Source organism: Ranitomeya variabilis, chromosome 6 (assembly GCF_051348905.1).
Source record: "Ranitomeya variabilis isolate aRanVar5 chromosome 6, aRanVar5.hap1, whole genome shotgun sequence".
NCBI lineage: Eukaryota > Metazoa > Chordata > Amphibia > Anura > Dendrobatidae > Ranitomeya > Ranitomeya variabilis.
Window position 1 is genome coordinate 478,276,006 of NC_135237.1, and position 13,785 is coordinate 478,289,790.

At 41.0% G+C, this 13,785-nt stretch overlaps 1 protein-coding gene across 1 annotated transcript in view; it reads left to right on the plus strand.

Moving 5' to 3' along the window:
* The window catches only part of KCNB2 (potassium voltage-gated channel subfamily B member 2), a 372,379-nt gene that overhangs the window by 249,214 nt on the left and 109,380 nt on the right, over positions 1–13,785 (plus strand). The window lies entirely within an intron of this gene.

The following is a 13,785-nucleotide window of genomic DNA, read 5'->3' on the forward strand; positions in this document are numbered from 1 at the left end:
ATCACTCCCCTTTCGCCCCAATCAAAATAAATCAATAAAAAAAAATCAAACCTACACATATTTGGTATCGCCACGTTCAGAATTGCCCGATCTATCAATAAAAAAAAGCATTAACCTGATTGCTAAACGGCGTAGCGAGAAAAAAATTCGAAACCCCAGAATTATGTTTTTTTGGTCACTGCGACATTGCATTAAAATGCAATAACGGGCGATCAAAAGAATGTATCTGCACCGAGATGGTATCATTAAAAATGCCAGCTCGGCACACAAAAAATAAGCCCTCAACCAACCCCAGATCATGAAAAATGGAGACGCTACGGGTATCGGAAAATGGCACAATTTATTTTTTTTTGTTTAGCAAAGTTTGGAATTTTTTTTCACCACTTATATAAAAAATAACCTAGACATGTTAGGTGTCTATGAACTCGTACTGACCTGGAGAATCATAATGGCAGGTCAGTTTTAGCATTTAGTGAACCTAGAAAAAAAGCCAAACAAAAAACAAGTGTGAGATTGCACTTTTTTTGCAATTTCGCCTCACTTGGAATTTTTTTCCCATTTTCTAGTACATGACATGGTAAAACCAATGATGTCTTTCAAAAGTACATCTCGTCCCACAAAAAATAAGCCCTCTCATGGCCAAATTGATGGAAAAATAAAAAAGTTATGGCTCTGGGAAGGAGGGGAGCGAAAAACGAACACGGAAAAACGGAAAATCCCAAGGTCATGAAGGGGTTAAGCAGTAACGGCAGACATAGTGAGGTACATAGTGATTAATATAGTGAGGGTGCTGTAGCTTGAATGGAGCACTTTATGCGGGTTATATATTTTCAGACCCCGGTATCCATCACATGATATATCTTATACCTTCAGTCTCACTATATTTATTTGCAATTCCCTTTCCTGACCTTCTCTTTGGCCATTTATCACATTTATGGATTTTTCACTGATTCACTTAAAGAAACCCATGTATGAATTTTCTGCCATTATTTATGTATGTTTTTGACTCTTAACAAAATGACGCATTTTTTGGTATTTTTTTGACTCAGTCTTCTCCTGATTATATAGCATAGTCTATAGTGTTTGGAGATGGAACAGTAGAGTCTATAGTGTCTGGAGATGGAACAGCATAGTCTATAGTGTCTGGAGATGGAAAAGCATAGTCTATAGTGTCTGGAGATGGAACAGCATAGTCTACAGTGTCTGGAGATGGAACAGTATAGTCTATAGTGTCTGGAGATGGAACAGCATAGCTTATAGTGTCTGGAGATGGAACAGCATAGTCTATAGTGTCTGGAGATGGAAAAGCATAGTCTACAGTGTCTGGAGATGGAACAGCATAGTCTATAGTGTCTGGAGATGGAAAAGCATAGTCTACAGTGTCTGGAGATGGAACAGCATAGTCTATAGTGTCTGGAGATGGAAAAGCATAGTCTATAGTGTCTGGAGATGGAACAGCATAGTCTACAGTGTCTGGAGATGGAACAGTATAGTCTACAGTGTCTGGAGATGGAACAGCATAGTCTATAGTGTCTGGAGATGGAAAAGCATAGTCTACAGTGTCTGGAGATGGAACAGCATAGTCTATAGTGTCTGGAGATGGAACAGCATAGTCTATAGTGTCTGGAGATGGAACAGCATAGTCTATAGTGTCTGGAGATGGAACAGTATAGTCTATAGTGTCTGGAGATGGAACAGTATAGTCTATAGTGTCTGAAGATGGAACAGCATAGTCTATAGTGTATGGAGATGGAACAGCATAGTCTATAGTGTCTGGAGATGGAACAGCATAGTCTATAGTGTCTGGAGATGGAACAGCACAGTCTATAGTGTCTGGAGATGGAACAGTATAGTCTATAGTGTCTGGAGATGGAACAGCATAGTCTATAGTGTATGGAGATGGAACAGCATAGTCTATAGTGTCTGGAGATGGAACAGCATAGTCTATAGTGTCTGGAGATGGAACAGCACAGTCTATAGTGTCTGGAGATGGAACAGCATAGTCTATAGTGTATGGAGATGGAACAGCATAGTCTATAGTGTCTGGAGATGGAACAGCATAGTCTATAGTGTCTGGAGATGGAACAGTATAGTCTATAGTGTCTGGAGATGGAACAGCATAGTCTATAGTGTCTGGAGATGGAACAGCATAGCCTATAGTGTCTGGACATGGAACAGCATAGTCTACAGTGTCTGGAGATGGAACAGCATAGTCTATAGTGCCTGGAGATGGAATAGCACTTTTTGCAACATCGGGAGCCTTCCAGTATACAAACAAAATGTAAGGTAAAAGAATTACGGTACATGAGCTGGACCTAAAAAAAAATTTATGTTTTTAATGAGGTCTTACCAGTGAAATATGATGAAGCCTGAATTCAAACAATTTTTACATTTTTTCTCTTGAATCCAGGAACAACATAACTTAACATAAGCACAGAAGAAGTCCATTATATTGATAAACCAGAGATTGCTACAGCTTGAGAAAGGCCTTTGCAGCATATAATCACTTCTGTCAAGTCTGCTCCTCCTCAGCCGTGCCTCACCGACAGCTGGGCGATTTCTGTCTCACAGTTTGAGAAGTCCTCCCTCCTAAATGTGTCTTAATTTTTTGCCAATATGAGAAAGGTCTAGGAGAAACTATTCACGCTAAGTTCTTGCTGCCTCATGCCACAAAAATAATGATGATAATAACAGCAGGGCTTAACCTGCTCAACAAGTCTCAGAGACACAGTTCATAAATGCTGCCTGGGCCATACAGCAGCTGTGACCACAGGATGTTTGCTCACTGTTGCTTCCCATAGGTTTGGATTGTACAATTAGAGGGGCGGTCAGAGACTAACATATTGATGAATTATCTGAAAAATACTGTAGTGTATCTCATTCTCAAATGAATGGCAGAACAAGTACAGTTCTCAGCAGCAGTCACTAAAACAATATACAAACCTGCGCTGTTAGCCAATGCTTATATCTGGCTGCTACCGAAGCAGATATCGGCTGATCATTCAGGTTTCCAGGTGTCAGACCCCAAACAATCACATATTGATTACCTAATTATAGTAGTAAAGTCCCCAATCTTGGCTCCTTCCTGGTATATATGTACTCGCTCCTGTGCCCATCCTAGTATGTATGTCACCCATCCTGGTTTATGTTTCCCATCCTGATATATATGACCTCCATCCTGTTGTATTTGTTCCCCATCCTGGTATGTATATGTCCCCCACCCTGGGCCCATCCAGGTATATATGTTCCCTATTATTGTATATATGTCCCTTATCCTGGACCTCATCTTGATATATATATCTCCCATTCTGGTATACGTCCCATATCTTGGGCTTCATCCTGATATATATATCTCCCATTCTGGTATATTCCCCTTACCCTGGGCCCATCCTGGGATATATATCCCCCATCCTGGTATATATGTCCCTTTTCCTAGGCCTCATCCTGGTATATACATATATTTAACTGTTTCTTTATTTTACTTTAATGCATAAAAAAACAATTATACTCAACTTCCATCCTCTTCAGAAGCCGGCAGCTGACTACAGCATGCAAGTGATAGGAGTGCATGATGTCACTGCCATTCACGTGCACGTGACATCAACTGCTGACCTCTGATTGGCCAGCAGTGTGCACTAGTATGCACAATACACTTCAACTGAATGTGCATCTGAGGATACACATCCAGTTGAAGTTTGTGCTGGCATCGGCAAGTACCTCATCCGCACGGGCCCGGTTATGGCCGCGACCTCTGCAATCATTACGCCTCTGTCTGAAAGCATAACATTGCTGAGTTTATCACATCCAGAGCTCATTGTCAATCCTGCAATTCCTAAAAGAGGGGATTTGATTTGATTATGCGTCGCCAATAAATTTATCATAAATTATGGCACGAAGGAGTAGATATCGTATGTTAGTGCACAGCAGAAAGATGGGCCAAATCCATTAAGAGGCACACACATCCTAATACAGCAGACCCTCCATTACATATTGTGTGCAAAATACTGTCTTGATGCACCAGTGCCTTTGTTTTATATATCTTTTGTGCTGGCCCCATGTCCCTTGTGCTGGTTCCATGTCCGAGCCCCATGCACTGGCCCCCAAGGCCAGTGGCTGATGTCAGAGCACCCTTCATATGTTGCCAGCCGCCGGTCTCTGATAGGTCGGCGGCCATGTTAACTATTGAGGTTCAGACTTTCTGCACCGCAATACATTTCAACTGAATATGGACCCCTTCTAGGTCTTGCTTGGGGGCCCGGGCCCACCGGAGAATCATCCGGGGTCCGCTGCTCCAGTCTGACCCTGGTTACATCTGAAGGAAGTGAGAGTGAAGCATTTGCTGTTTGGCTACAGGGCTTTCGAGGCATAACAACCTTACTCAAGATCCTGTGTCATCATTGCTGGAATGGCGGGTGCACCGGAGGTGACTATAGACTGTTTTTATTTAATAAAGGGAAATATAGCAATTGAGAAGGGGTTGCAGAGTAGTGGACAACCCTTTTAACAGCTATTAGAGCATAAATACTGATACAAATAGCAGATGTGTGTAAGAACTACACCATTATATCACTGTATGGATTTATGCATTGATTACCATTAACTACTTATGATCTGACATCAACATATATCCTTCACTCAGAAACTACAACATATATTAACAAAGTTGCACATCAAACATGTATTGTAGTAGTTTATATTTTTTACACCTTTTTGGTTTTAGTGTTTAATGAAATCGATCGTTCATGACAATATCATACTTTTGGGTCATAGACCTGCATGCATTGAATCTCTATATTGTCTTGTAGAGCTAGTACACAGTAAATTAGGAAGTGCCTCTCTTTGATTCCTTAGTAACGGTTAAAATGTTGCCTATCCTAGTCCTAGGTGATCATAATCATATCCACTTATATTGCCAGCAGAGCTTTGTGACACTAATTATTGCCTGGTAAAGGCACGGCCCTGTCGATAAATGAATGGCTGCCACCTAATAATCACTGATGCATGACATCATTGAAACGTCTAGCAAAAATAGATTATGCACCTTGTACTTAACGTAAAATACAGGGTAAAAATATGCTGGAGAAAAGAGAAACGTTCAGACCCGAACACCTGCAAAGACACGACTGATACATAATCACAGGGTGATCAGAATATTCAGCGCTAACACTCATAGGTCGTCCTTATTCAGACCGCCATAATGTGAGGCTATAAATAATACCCCTGGTATTCTGGAATGACTGCTCAGAGCCATAGGTGTTATTCTCATCATAAAGCTCTGCTTATTATTAAATTCATTTTTTATGTTGTTAAGCGGACATAAAAGGGAAGAAGGGCTTAAAGGGAAGGCACTCAGCAGCCGGATTTCAGATAAAAGTGATCTACATAAGAAAGCAAGGCTTTTAAAGCATTGCTTCAATGCTGCTGTTGTAGACAGGAAAAAAAATCAGTACATTAATGAAAAGACCAAAGCGCTTAGATGCTTCTTCTTACTTAATAATGTATAAGAGCAAAGTCTGTACTAGTCAAATAGCATATTATTTCTAAAACATATATTCCTAATGTATCACCCTAAAATTACAGACAAGAGGATAGCAAAGCTTTTACACTAAATCATTTTCTAAAATTTAAGGAGCTTTATTATTTAAAGATTTTGATTTTCTTCTCAATCTCTAACTGAGAACCAAGAATTCAGTTCTTAATAGAGATAGAGACATCAATATTTTACACCCCCAAACTGGATATTTCTTCCTAAATCCAGTTCCACAAGTCCAACATTAATGGGCCAACCTAGGTGTCTGGATATTATGTCAGTGACTTGCACGGTTGGTACCATAAGCGCCATCCTACTCACGGTGTGCACCGCTCTGTTCCTCCCAGTTTCAGACCATCTTGCTAAGCTGCCTTGTGCAAACACTTCCAGCACTGCTGCATCCTCCTGTTGCTGGAAAGTCTCCACCCAGCAATAGGGAGGCACTGCCAGACTCTGCAGGAAGGAATTTAAATACACTGAGTCCTGCAGAGTTTAGCTTCTCTGGTCTGGGCACTGCCCTGGAGTGGCACCTGGTAACTATCCTAAAGGTCCAAGCCTATCCTCACCATGGGAGTCTTTAGTGAAGACCAGATAGTCACTTATTTACACCCCTCCAGGGTAAGCCTGGCAAGTGGCGCAGTGCATCTACACCTACTGTTGTCACACTGGACTGGTCACGGATCTCCTAATCTGACCTCAACAGCCTAGTATATACCTGCAGCTGCCCAAGGGGTATAGAACTGTGCTGTGCTGTAGAAACTTTACATGCAGCCATATACTGTAGTGCCCCTACCATATTTTCACTAAAGGCAATAGACACGATTAATCAAGACCAGCATTGTTCACGCCGGTCTTGATGAGAAAGGGAGCTGTTGTTAGACACTCCTAATTCACAATAATTCTTTCACTTAGCCTCTTCCTGAATTAGGAGGGTCGGAAGAGTGGCATGCACCTTGTAAGCAAGATTTATGGCATACAGAACACAACCATGAATTTGACAGTTGTGGTTGCCCTACCCCAGCTCAGCTCAGAGAGCTGGGCGAAAATGGTGTGAGAACCCCAAGTTGTGCCAAAATTATGCGACTTTTCAAATCTTTTAATACCAGAATACTGGTTTAAAAGCTTTGAACAATCTGGCCCAATGAGTACTTAATACTATAGAATTGTTACATAAGTTGTAGCATTGCTATAAAAAAAGAATAAACTAGGGGTTATGAAATTTTAAAAGATGCTCAGGAGTCTGTGTGCAAGTAAAAAATACTGATCAACTGCCATATTATCATTCCTGTGCAAGGGGGATTATACTTTGCACTGTAGTATATTTTTAGTGCTTCTGGGGAGGTATTGTAAAAATGGAATTTTTGGTGCCAGAGGGTATTTTATGCACTACATGGTGGTATGTGTAATACTGTAAGTAGTAATATCGATGCTGCATGTTAATATTTGGTGCTGCTATGGAGGTAATATTTGCACTATGTAGTAGTATTTGTTTGACTTCATTCAATACATCTTGGGAAATTTAAAGGGAGTCCATTACCCTGGAATGCATATTAAATGGAGAATACAGTGTTGTAGGGGACTCAGACCCTACAACAACCATACTAGGACTGTACGTGTTACTGGAACAGCGCCTGAGAAAATAACTTTTAATTCATATAAAAATGAGGAGGCTTTGGTTCACCCTTTGTGTGGCCAAGAGTTTCTCGTCTTCTGACTGATAGTGCTCGATTTCCAGAATGAACACGGTCTGACTGCTGCCGGCGTGTGTGTGGCTGCACATGAAAGCACTTGCTTTCTCCCTGTCTCCTTTCTACTGATGCCGCTCACTACATTTTCGGTGTATTATTGCCCCAAGCAGTGGCATAAGAAAAGAGGCAAGGAGGAGAAAGTGTGTGGCAGCGCACAAGGTGGTAGCAATGGTCGCTCTGAACAGCAAGCACTGTTAACCAGAAGAGGGAAAGGGCCTCAATATGCAAATGAGGAGGCATAACAGTGCACCAAACTCTTGGCCACACCAAGGGTGCACTAAAGCCTCCTCATTTCCGTATGAATTATAAGTTATTTTCTCAAGTATTGTATCAGAAACAGGTACAGTGCTAGTATAGTTGTTAAAGGGGCAAAGTCTTCTACAACACTGTATAGCCCATTTAAAATGCATTTAGGTTGTGACAGACTCCCTTTAAAAACAGTTTTGAAAGAACAAAGAGGCCAAATACAACATGAAACTGCTATACATAAGTACATTGATGTCCAAAATCATCATGGGTTTAGGTAAAAAAAATGGTTGGCTACTACAGTGGTTTGTGAAAGTACTCGCACCCCTTTGCCTTTTTTGTGTTTTGCTACCTCACAACCTGGAATTTTACTGTTTTTTAGGCTTGGCATTAGTAAAAAAAAACATTCCTACAACTTTGGACATTTAATTTTCTTTTTATTATGAAACAAATAACAAATAGGACAAAATAACTGAAAACTTCAGTGTGCATAACTATTCACCCCTAAAGTTAGTACTTTAGATAAGTCTCTATGAACTTTCCACATCTTGCCACTAGGATTTTTGACCATTTCTCAAGGCAAAACTGCCTCAGCTCCTTCAAGTTAGTCTCCTCTGGTGAACAGCAAACTTCAAGTCTGACCACAGATTCTCAATTGGATTAAGGTCTGGGCTTTGACCAGGCCACTCCAAAACATTTACATGAATACCCTTAAACCACTAGAATGTTGCTTTAGCAGTATGGTTTGCGCCATTGTCTTGTTGGGAGGTGAACCTCAGTCCCAGTCTCAAATCACTGAAAGACTGAAAGAGGTTTTGCTTAAAAATATTGTGTATTTTGCACCATCCATCCTCCTCTGGACTTGGACCATTTTGCCCTGTCCCTGTTGCCGAAAAAATACCCACAGCATGATGCTGCCACCACCATATTTCAGTTTGGGAATGGTGTTCTTGGTTTGATGAGCTGTGTTGTATGGCATCAGACATAGTGTTTACCTTGGTGGCCAAAGTTCAAATTTGGCCTCATCTGACCACAGCACCTTCCTCCGTACATTTGGGGAGTCTCCCACATGTCTTTTGGCAAACTCAAAACAAGTCTTACAATGTTTGAGTGTAAGTAAAGGCTTTTTTCTGCTCACTCATCCATAAAGGCCACCTCTATGGAGTGTACGACTTATTGTGGTTGTATGGACAGATTCTCCATTCTTTGCTTGGGAACTGTGCAGCTGCTTCAGATCTACCTTTGGTCTCTGTACTGCCTCTCTGATTAATGCCCTCCTTTCCCTGACTGAGAGTTTTGGTGGACGGCCCTCTCTTGGCAGGTTTGTTGTAGTACCATGTTCTTTCCATTTGATAATGGATTTGATAGAGCTCAGGGGGATCATTAGAGATAGGGATATTTTTGTATAACCCAACCCTGACTTTCAACAACTTTTCAACAACTTTGTCCCTGACTTGTTTGGAGATCTCCTTGGCCTTTATGGTGTTGTTTGGTTAGTGATGCCTCTGTCTTAATGGTGTTGCAGCCTCTGTGGCCTTTCAGAAAACATGTGTATATACTGACAGACGTGTGACACATAGATTACACACAGGTGGACTTCCTTTCACTAAGTTTGTGACTTATAAAGGTAATTTCTTGCACCAGAAATTTTTAAGGGCCTCATAGCAAAAGGGGTGAATACATATGCACATGCCAATTTTTTTATTTATTTTCATCCCATAAATTTATTTGTTATCTATATTTCTCTCACTTCCCTTTACCAACTGAGACTTTTTAGTGCTGATGCATCACAGACAAATTGAATTACAAAAATATTGTAATGTAACAAAATAGGTAAAAATCCAAAGGGAATGTACACTTTCGGAAGCCACTGTATAGTAAGATGATTTGGAACATGGTTAACCTCAAGCTTTCTGATCCTTGTACAAAACACTGCAAAACAGCCAAGTCAAAATACTGGAGAAACATCTATAGCTTTAGATGAAAGAGAATTGTTTTGTTACAGACTGCTTCAATCTTAAGTTTTTTGAATATTTTGGTTTAAGATTAATGAGTAGGCTGGCACAATATGTGCGCGCCTGTGTCTTTTCATCCGCCATTCACCTTTTTCAGTTACATTTGAATTGGCATAAAATTCCACTATTTAATGATCTGAGTCAAATATCAAACACATAATTAGCTTCTGACATGCTGAGTAACACTAATCCAAAGGAAAAAAAAAGGCCATTACAATCTATTTTAAAGCCTGGCAAATAAAAATTAAATCATTATTTAATTAACCCCAAATCATTATGTCAGGAGACAATGTGTGTTCATTATCGGGGTCTCATTTTAGTTTTTTTTGCCCAAAAGGAGGTATATATGTTTGAAGTGCCATAGGGGACAGTAGACTGTTTAATATTGGAAATGTTATCTTTATGGTAGATAGATAAGATACTGTAGATAGATAGATAGAGAGATAGATAGATAGATAGATAGATAGATAGATAGATAGATAGATAGATAGATAGATAGAACTTGTAGATGTGGAGGTGCTTGATAGCTAGAGAGTTTATGCTTGACACTACATCTAAACCAAAATTAGTCGAAGGTGGAAATGCTATCTAGCATTCTTTTCAGGATTCTCCTTATACCTCCATGGGTGCTCCCCAATGCACTGTTATACTCCTCATGTCAATTAATTAAATTTACATCCCTATAATTAGTTGTGTTTTCATATGTAATGTTGTGCTCTGTGGAACGCCATTCTGTACCAACAGCTCGGTTTGTAAAAAATAGGGATTTCCAAGCCCCGTACCTCCCAGAATTGGTTTAACCCCTTAATGACCGCCAATACGTCATTTAACCCCTTAATCCCATTGGACGTATCATCCAGTCGAGATGACCTGGGACTTAATTCCCAGTGACGGGATAGTACGTCCAGCGCGATCAGCTGCGCTCACGGGGGGAGCGCGGACGATCGCGTCCAGGTGTCAGCTGACTATCGCAGCTAACATCCGGCACTATGTCCGTGACCGCTCCTGGCATATTAACCCCCGAAACACTGCGATCAAACATGATCGCTGCGTTTCGGCGGCACATGGAAGCAGGGGGCTCCCTGCGTGCTTCCCTGAGACCCTCGGAGCAACGCGATGTGATCCAAGGGTGTCCTACCTCTTCCTCCCTGCAGGCGCCAGATCCAAAATGGCTGCGGGGGGCCTTACGGGTCCTGCAGGGAGGTGGTTTGCACGTGCCTGCTCAGAGCAGGCGCCAGCAAGCCTCCCTGCAGTGCCTGTCAGATCGATGATCTGACACAGTGCACTGCAAAGTGTCAGATCAGCGATCTGACACTATAGTATGATGTCCCCCCTGGGTGCAATGTTACAAAGCAAAAAAATATATATTTACAAGTGTAAAAAAAGAAAATCCTAAATAAAGAAAAGAAAAATATATTGTTCCAGTAAATACATTTCTTTGTCTAAGTAAAAAAACAAACAATAAAAGTACACATACCGGTATTTAGTATTGCCGCGTCCGTAACGACCTGACCTATAAAACTGTCCCACTAGTTAACCCCTTCAGTGATCACCGTTAAAAAAAAAAAAAACAAGTAAAAAAACAACGCTTTATTATCATACCGCCAAACAAAAAGTGGAATAACACGCGATCAAAAAGAAGGATATAAAAAAACATGGTACCGCTGAAAACGTCTTCTTGTCCCGCAAAAAACGAGCTGACATACAGCATCATCAGCGAAAAAATAAAAAAGTTATATTCCTCAGAATAAAGCGATGCAAAAATAATTATTTTTTATATAAAATAGATTTTATCGTATAAAAGCGCCAAAACATAAAAAAAGATATAAATGAGGTATCGCTGTAATCGTACTGACCCGAAAAATAAAACTGCTTTAGCAATTTTATCAAACGTGGAATGGTATAAACACCCCCCCCCCCCCAAAAGAAATTCACGAATTACTGGTTTTTGTTCATTCTGCCTCACAAAATTGGAATAAAAAGCGATTAAAAAATGGCACGTTCCCGAAAATGGTACCAATAAAAATGTCAACTCATCCCGCAAAAAAAAAGACCTCACATGACTCTGCATCAAAATATGGAAAAATCATAGCTCTCAAAATGTGGAGAAGTAAAAACTATTTTTTGCACTAAAATGTGTTTTAGTGTGTGACAGCTGCCAATCATAAAAATCTGCTAAAAAACCCGCTATAAAAGTAAATCAAACCCCCCTTCATCACCCCCTTTGTTAGGCAAATATAATAAAATTTAAAAAATGTATTTATTTCCATTTTCCCATTAAGGTTAGGGTTGGGGCTAAAGTTAGGGTAAGGACTACAGTTAGGGTTGGGGCTACAGTTAGGGTTGGGGCTACAGTTAGGGTTCGGGTTGGGGCTACAGTTAGGGTTAGGGTTGGGGCAACAGTTAGGGTTAGGGTTGGGGCAAATTAGGGCTAGGATTGGGGCTAAAGTTAGGGTTAGGGTTGGGGCTAAAGTTAGGGTTAGGGTTGGGGCTAAAGTTAGGGTTAGGGTTGGGGCTAAAGTTAGGGTTAGGGTTGGGGCTACAGTTAGGGTTAGGGCTGGGGCTAAAGTAAGGGTTAGGGTTGGGGTTAAAGTTAGGGTTGGGGCTAAAGTTAGGGTTAGGGCTACAGTTAGGGTTGGGGCTACAGTTAGGGTTAGGGTTGGGGCTAAAGTTAGGGTTAGGGTTGGGGCTAAAGTTAGGGTTGGGGCTAAAGTTAGGGTTTGGATTACATTTACGGTTGGGATTAGGGGTGTGTCAGAGTTAGGGGTGTGGTTAAGGTTATGGTTGGGATTAGGGTTAGGGGTGTGGTTAGAGTTGGGATTAGGGTTAGGGGTGTGTTGGGGTTAGGGATGTGGTTGGGATTAGGGTTAGGGGCATGTTCGGGTTAGGGGTGTGGTTAGGGTTATGGTTAGGGTTGGTATTAGGGTTAGGGGTGTGTTTGGGATAGGGTTTCAGTTAGAATTGGGGGGTTTCCACTGTTTAGGCACATCAGGGGCTCTGCAAACGCAATGTGACGCCTGCACACCAATCCATCTAAGTCTGCATTCCAAACATCACTCCTTCCCTTCCAAGTCCTGCCATGCGCCCAAACAGTAGTTTTCTCCCACATATGGGGCATCAGCGTACTCAGGACAAATTGCACAACAACTTTTGGGGTCCAATTTCTCCTGTTACCCTTGGAAAAATACAAAACTGGGGGCTAAAAAATAATTTTTGTGGAAGAAAAAAGAATTTTTATTTTCTCGGCTCTGCGTTATAAACTGTAGTGAAACACTTAGGGGTTCAAAGTGCTCCCCGCACATCTAGATAAGTTCCTTAGGTGATCTACTTTCCAAAATGGTGTCATTTGTGGGGGTTTCAATGTTTAGGCACATCGAGGGCTCTCCAAACACGACATGGCATCCCATCTCAATTCCAGTCAATTTTGCACTGAAAAGTCAAACGGCGCTCCTTCCCTTCTGAGCTCTGCCATGCACCCAAACAGTGGTTTACCTCCACATATGGAGTATCAGCGTACTCAGGGCAAATTACACAACTTTTGGGGTCCAATTTCTTCTGTTACCCTTGGGAAAATAAAAAATTGGGGGCAAAAATATCATTTTTGTGAAAAATGATTTTTTATTTTTACGGCTCTACATTATAAACTTCTGTGAAGCACTTGGTGGGTCAAAGTGCTCACCACACATCTAGGTAAGTTCCTTAGGGGGTCTACTTTCCAAAATGGTGTCTCTTGTGGGGGGTTTCAATGTTTAGGCACATCAGAGGCTCTCCAAACGCGACATGGCGTACCATCACAATTCCAGTCAATTTTGCTTTGAAAAGTCAAACAGCGCTCCTTCCTTTCCGAGCTCTGCCATGCGCCCAAACTGTGGTTTACCCCCACATATTGGGTATCAGCGTACTCAGGACAAATTGCACAACAACTTTTGTGGTCCAATTTCTCCTGTTACTCTTGGTAAAATAAAACAAATTGGAGCTAAAGTAAATTTTTTGTGAAAAAAGTTAAATGTTCATTTTTTTAAACATTCCAAAAATTCCTGTGAAACACCTGAAGGGTTAATAAACTTAAACTTCTTGAATGTGGTTTTGAGCAACTTGAGGGGTGCAGTTTTTAGAATGGTGTCACACTTGGGTATTTTCTATCATATAGACCCCTCAAAGTGACTTCAAATGTGATGTAGTCCCTTAAAAAAAATGGTGTTGTAAAAATTAGAAATTGCTGGTCAAATTTTAACCCTTATAACTC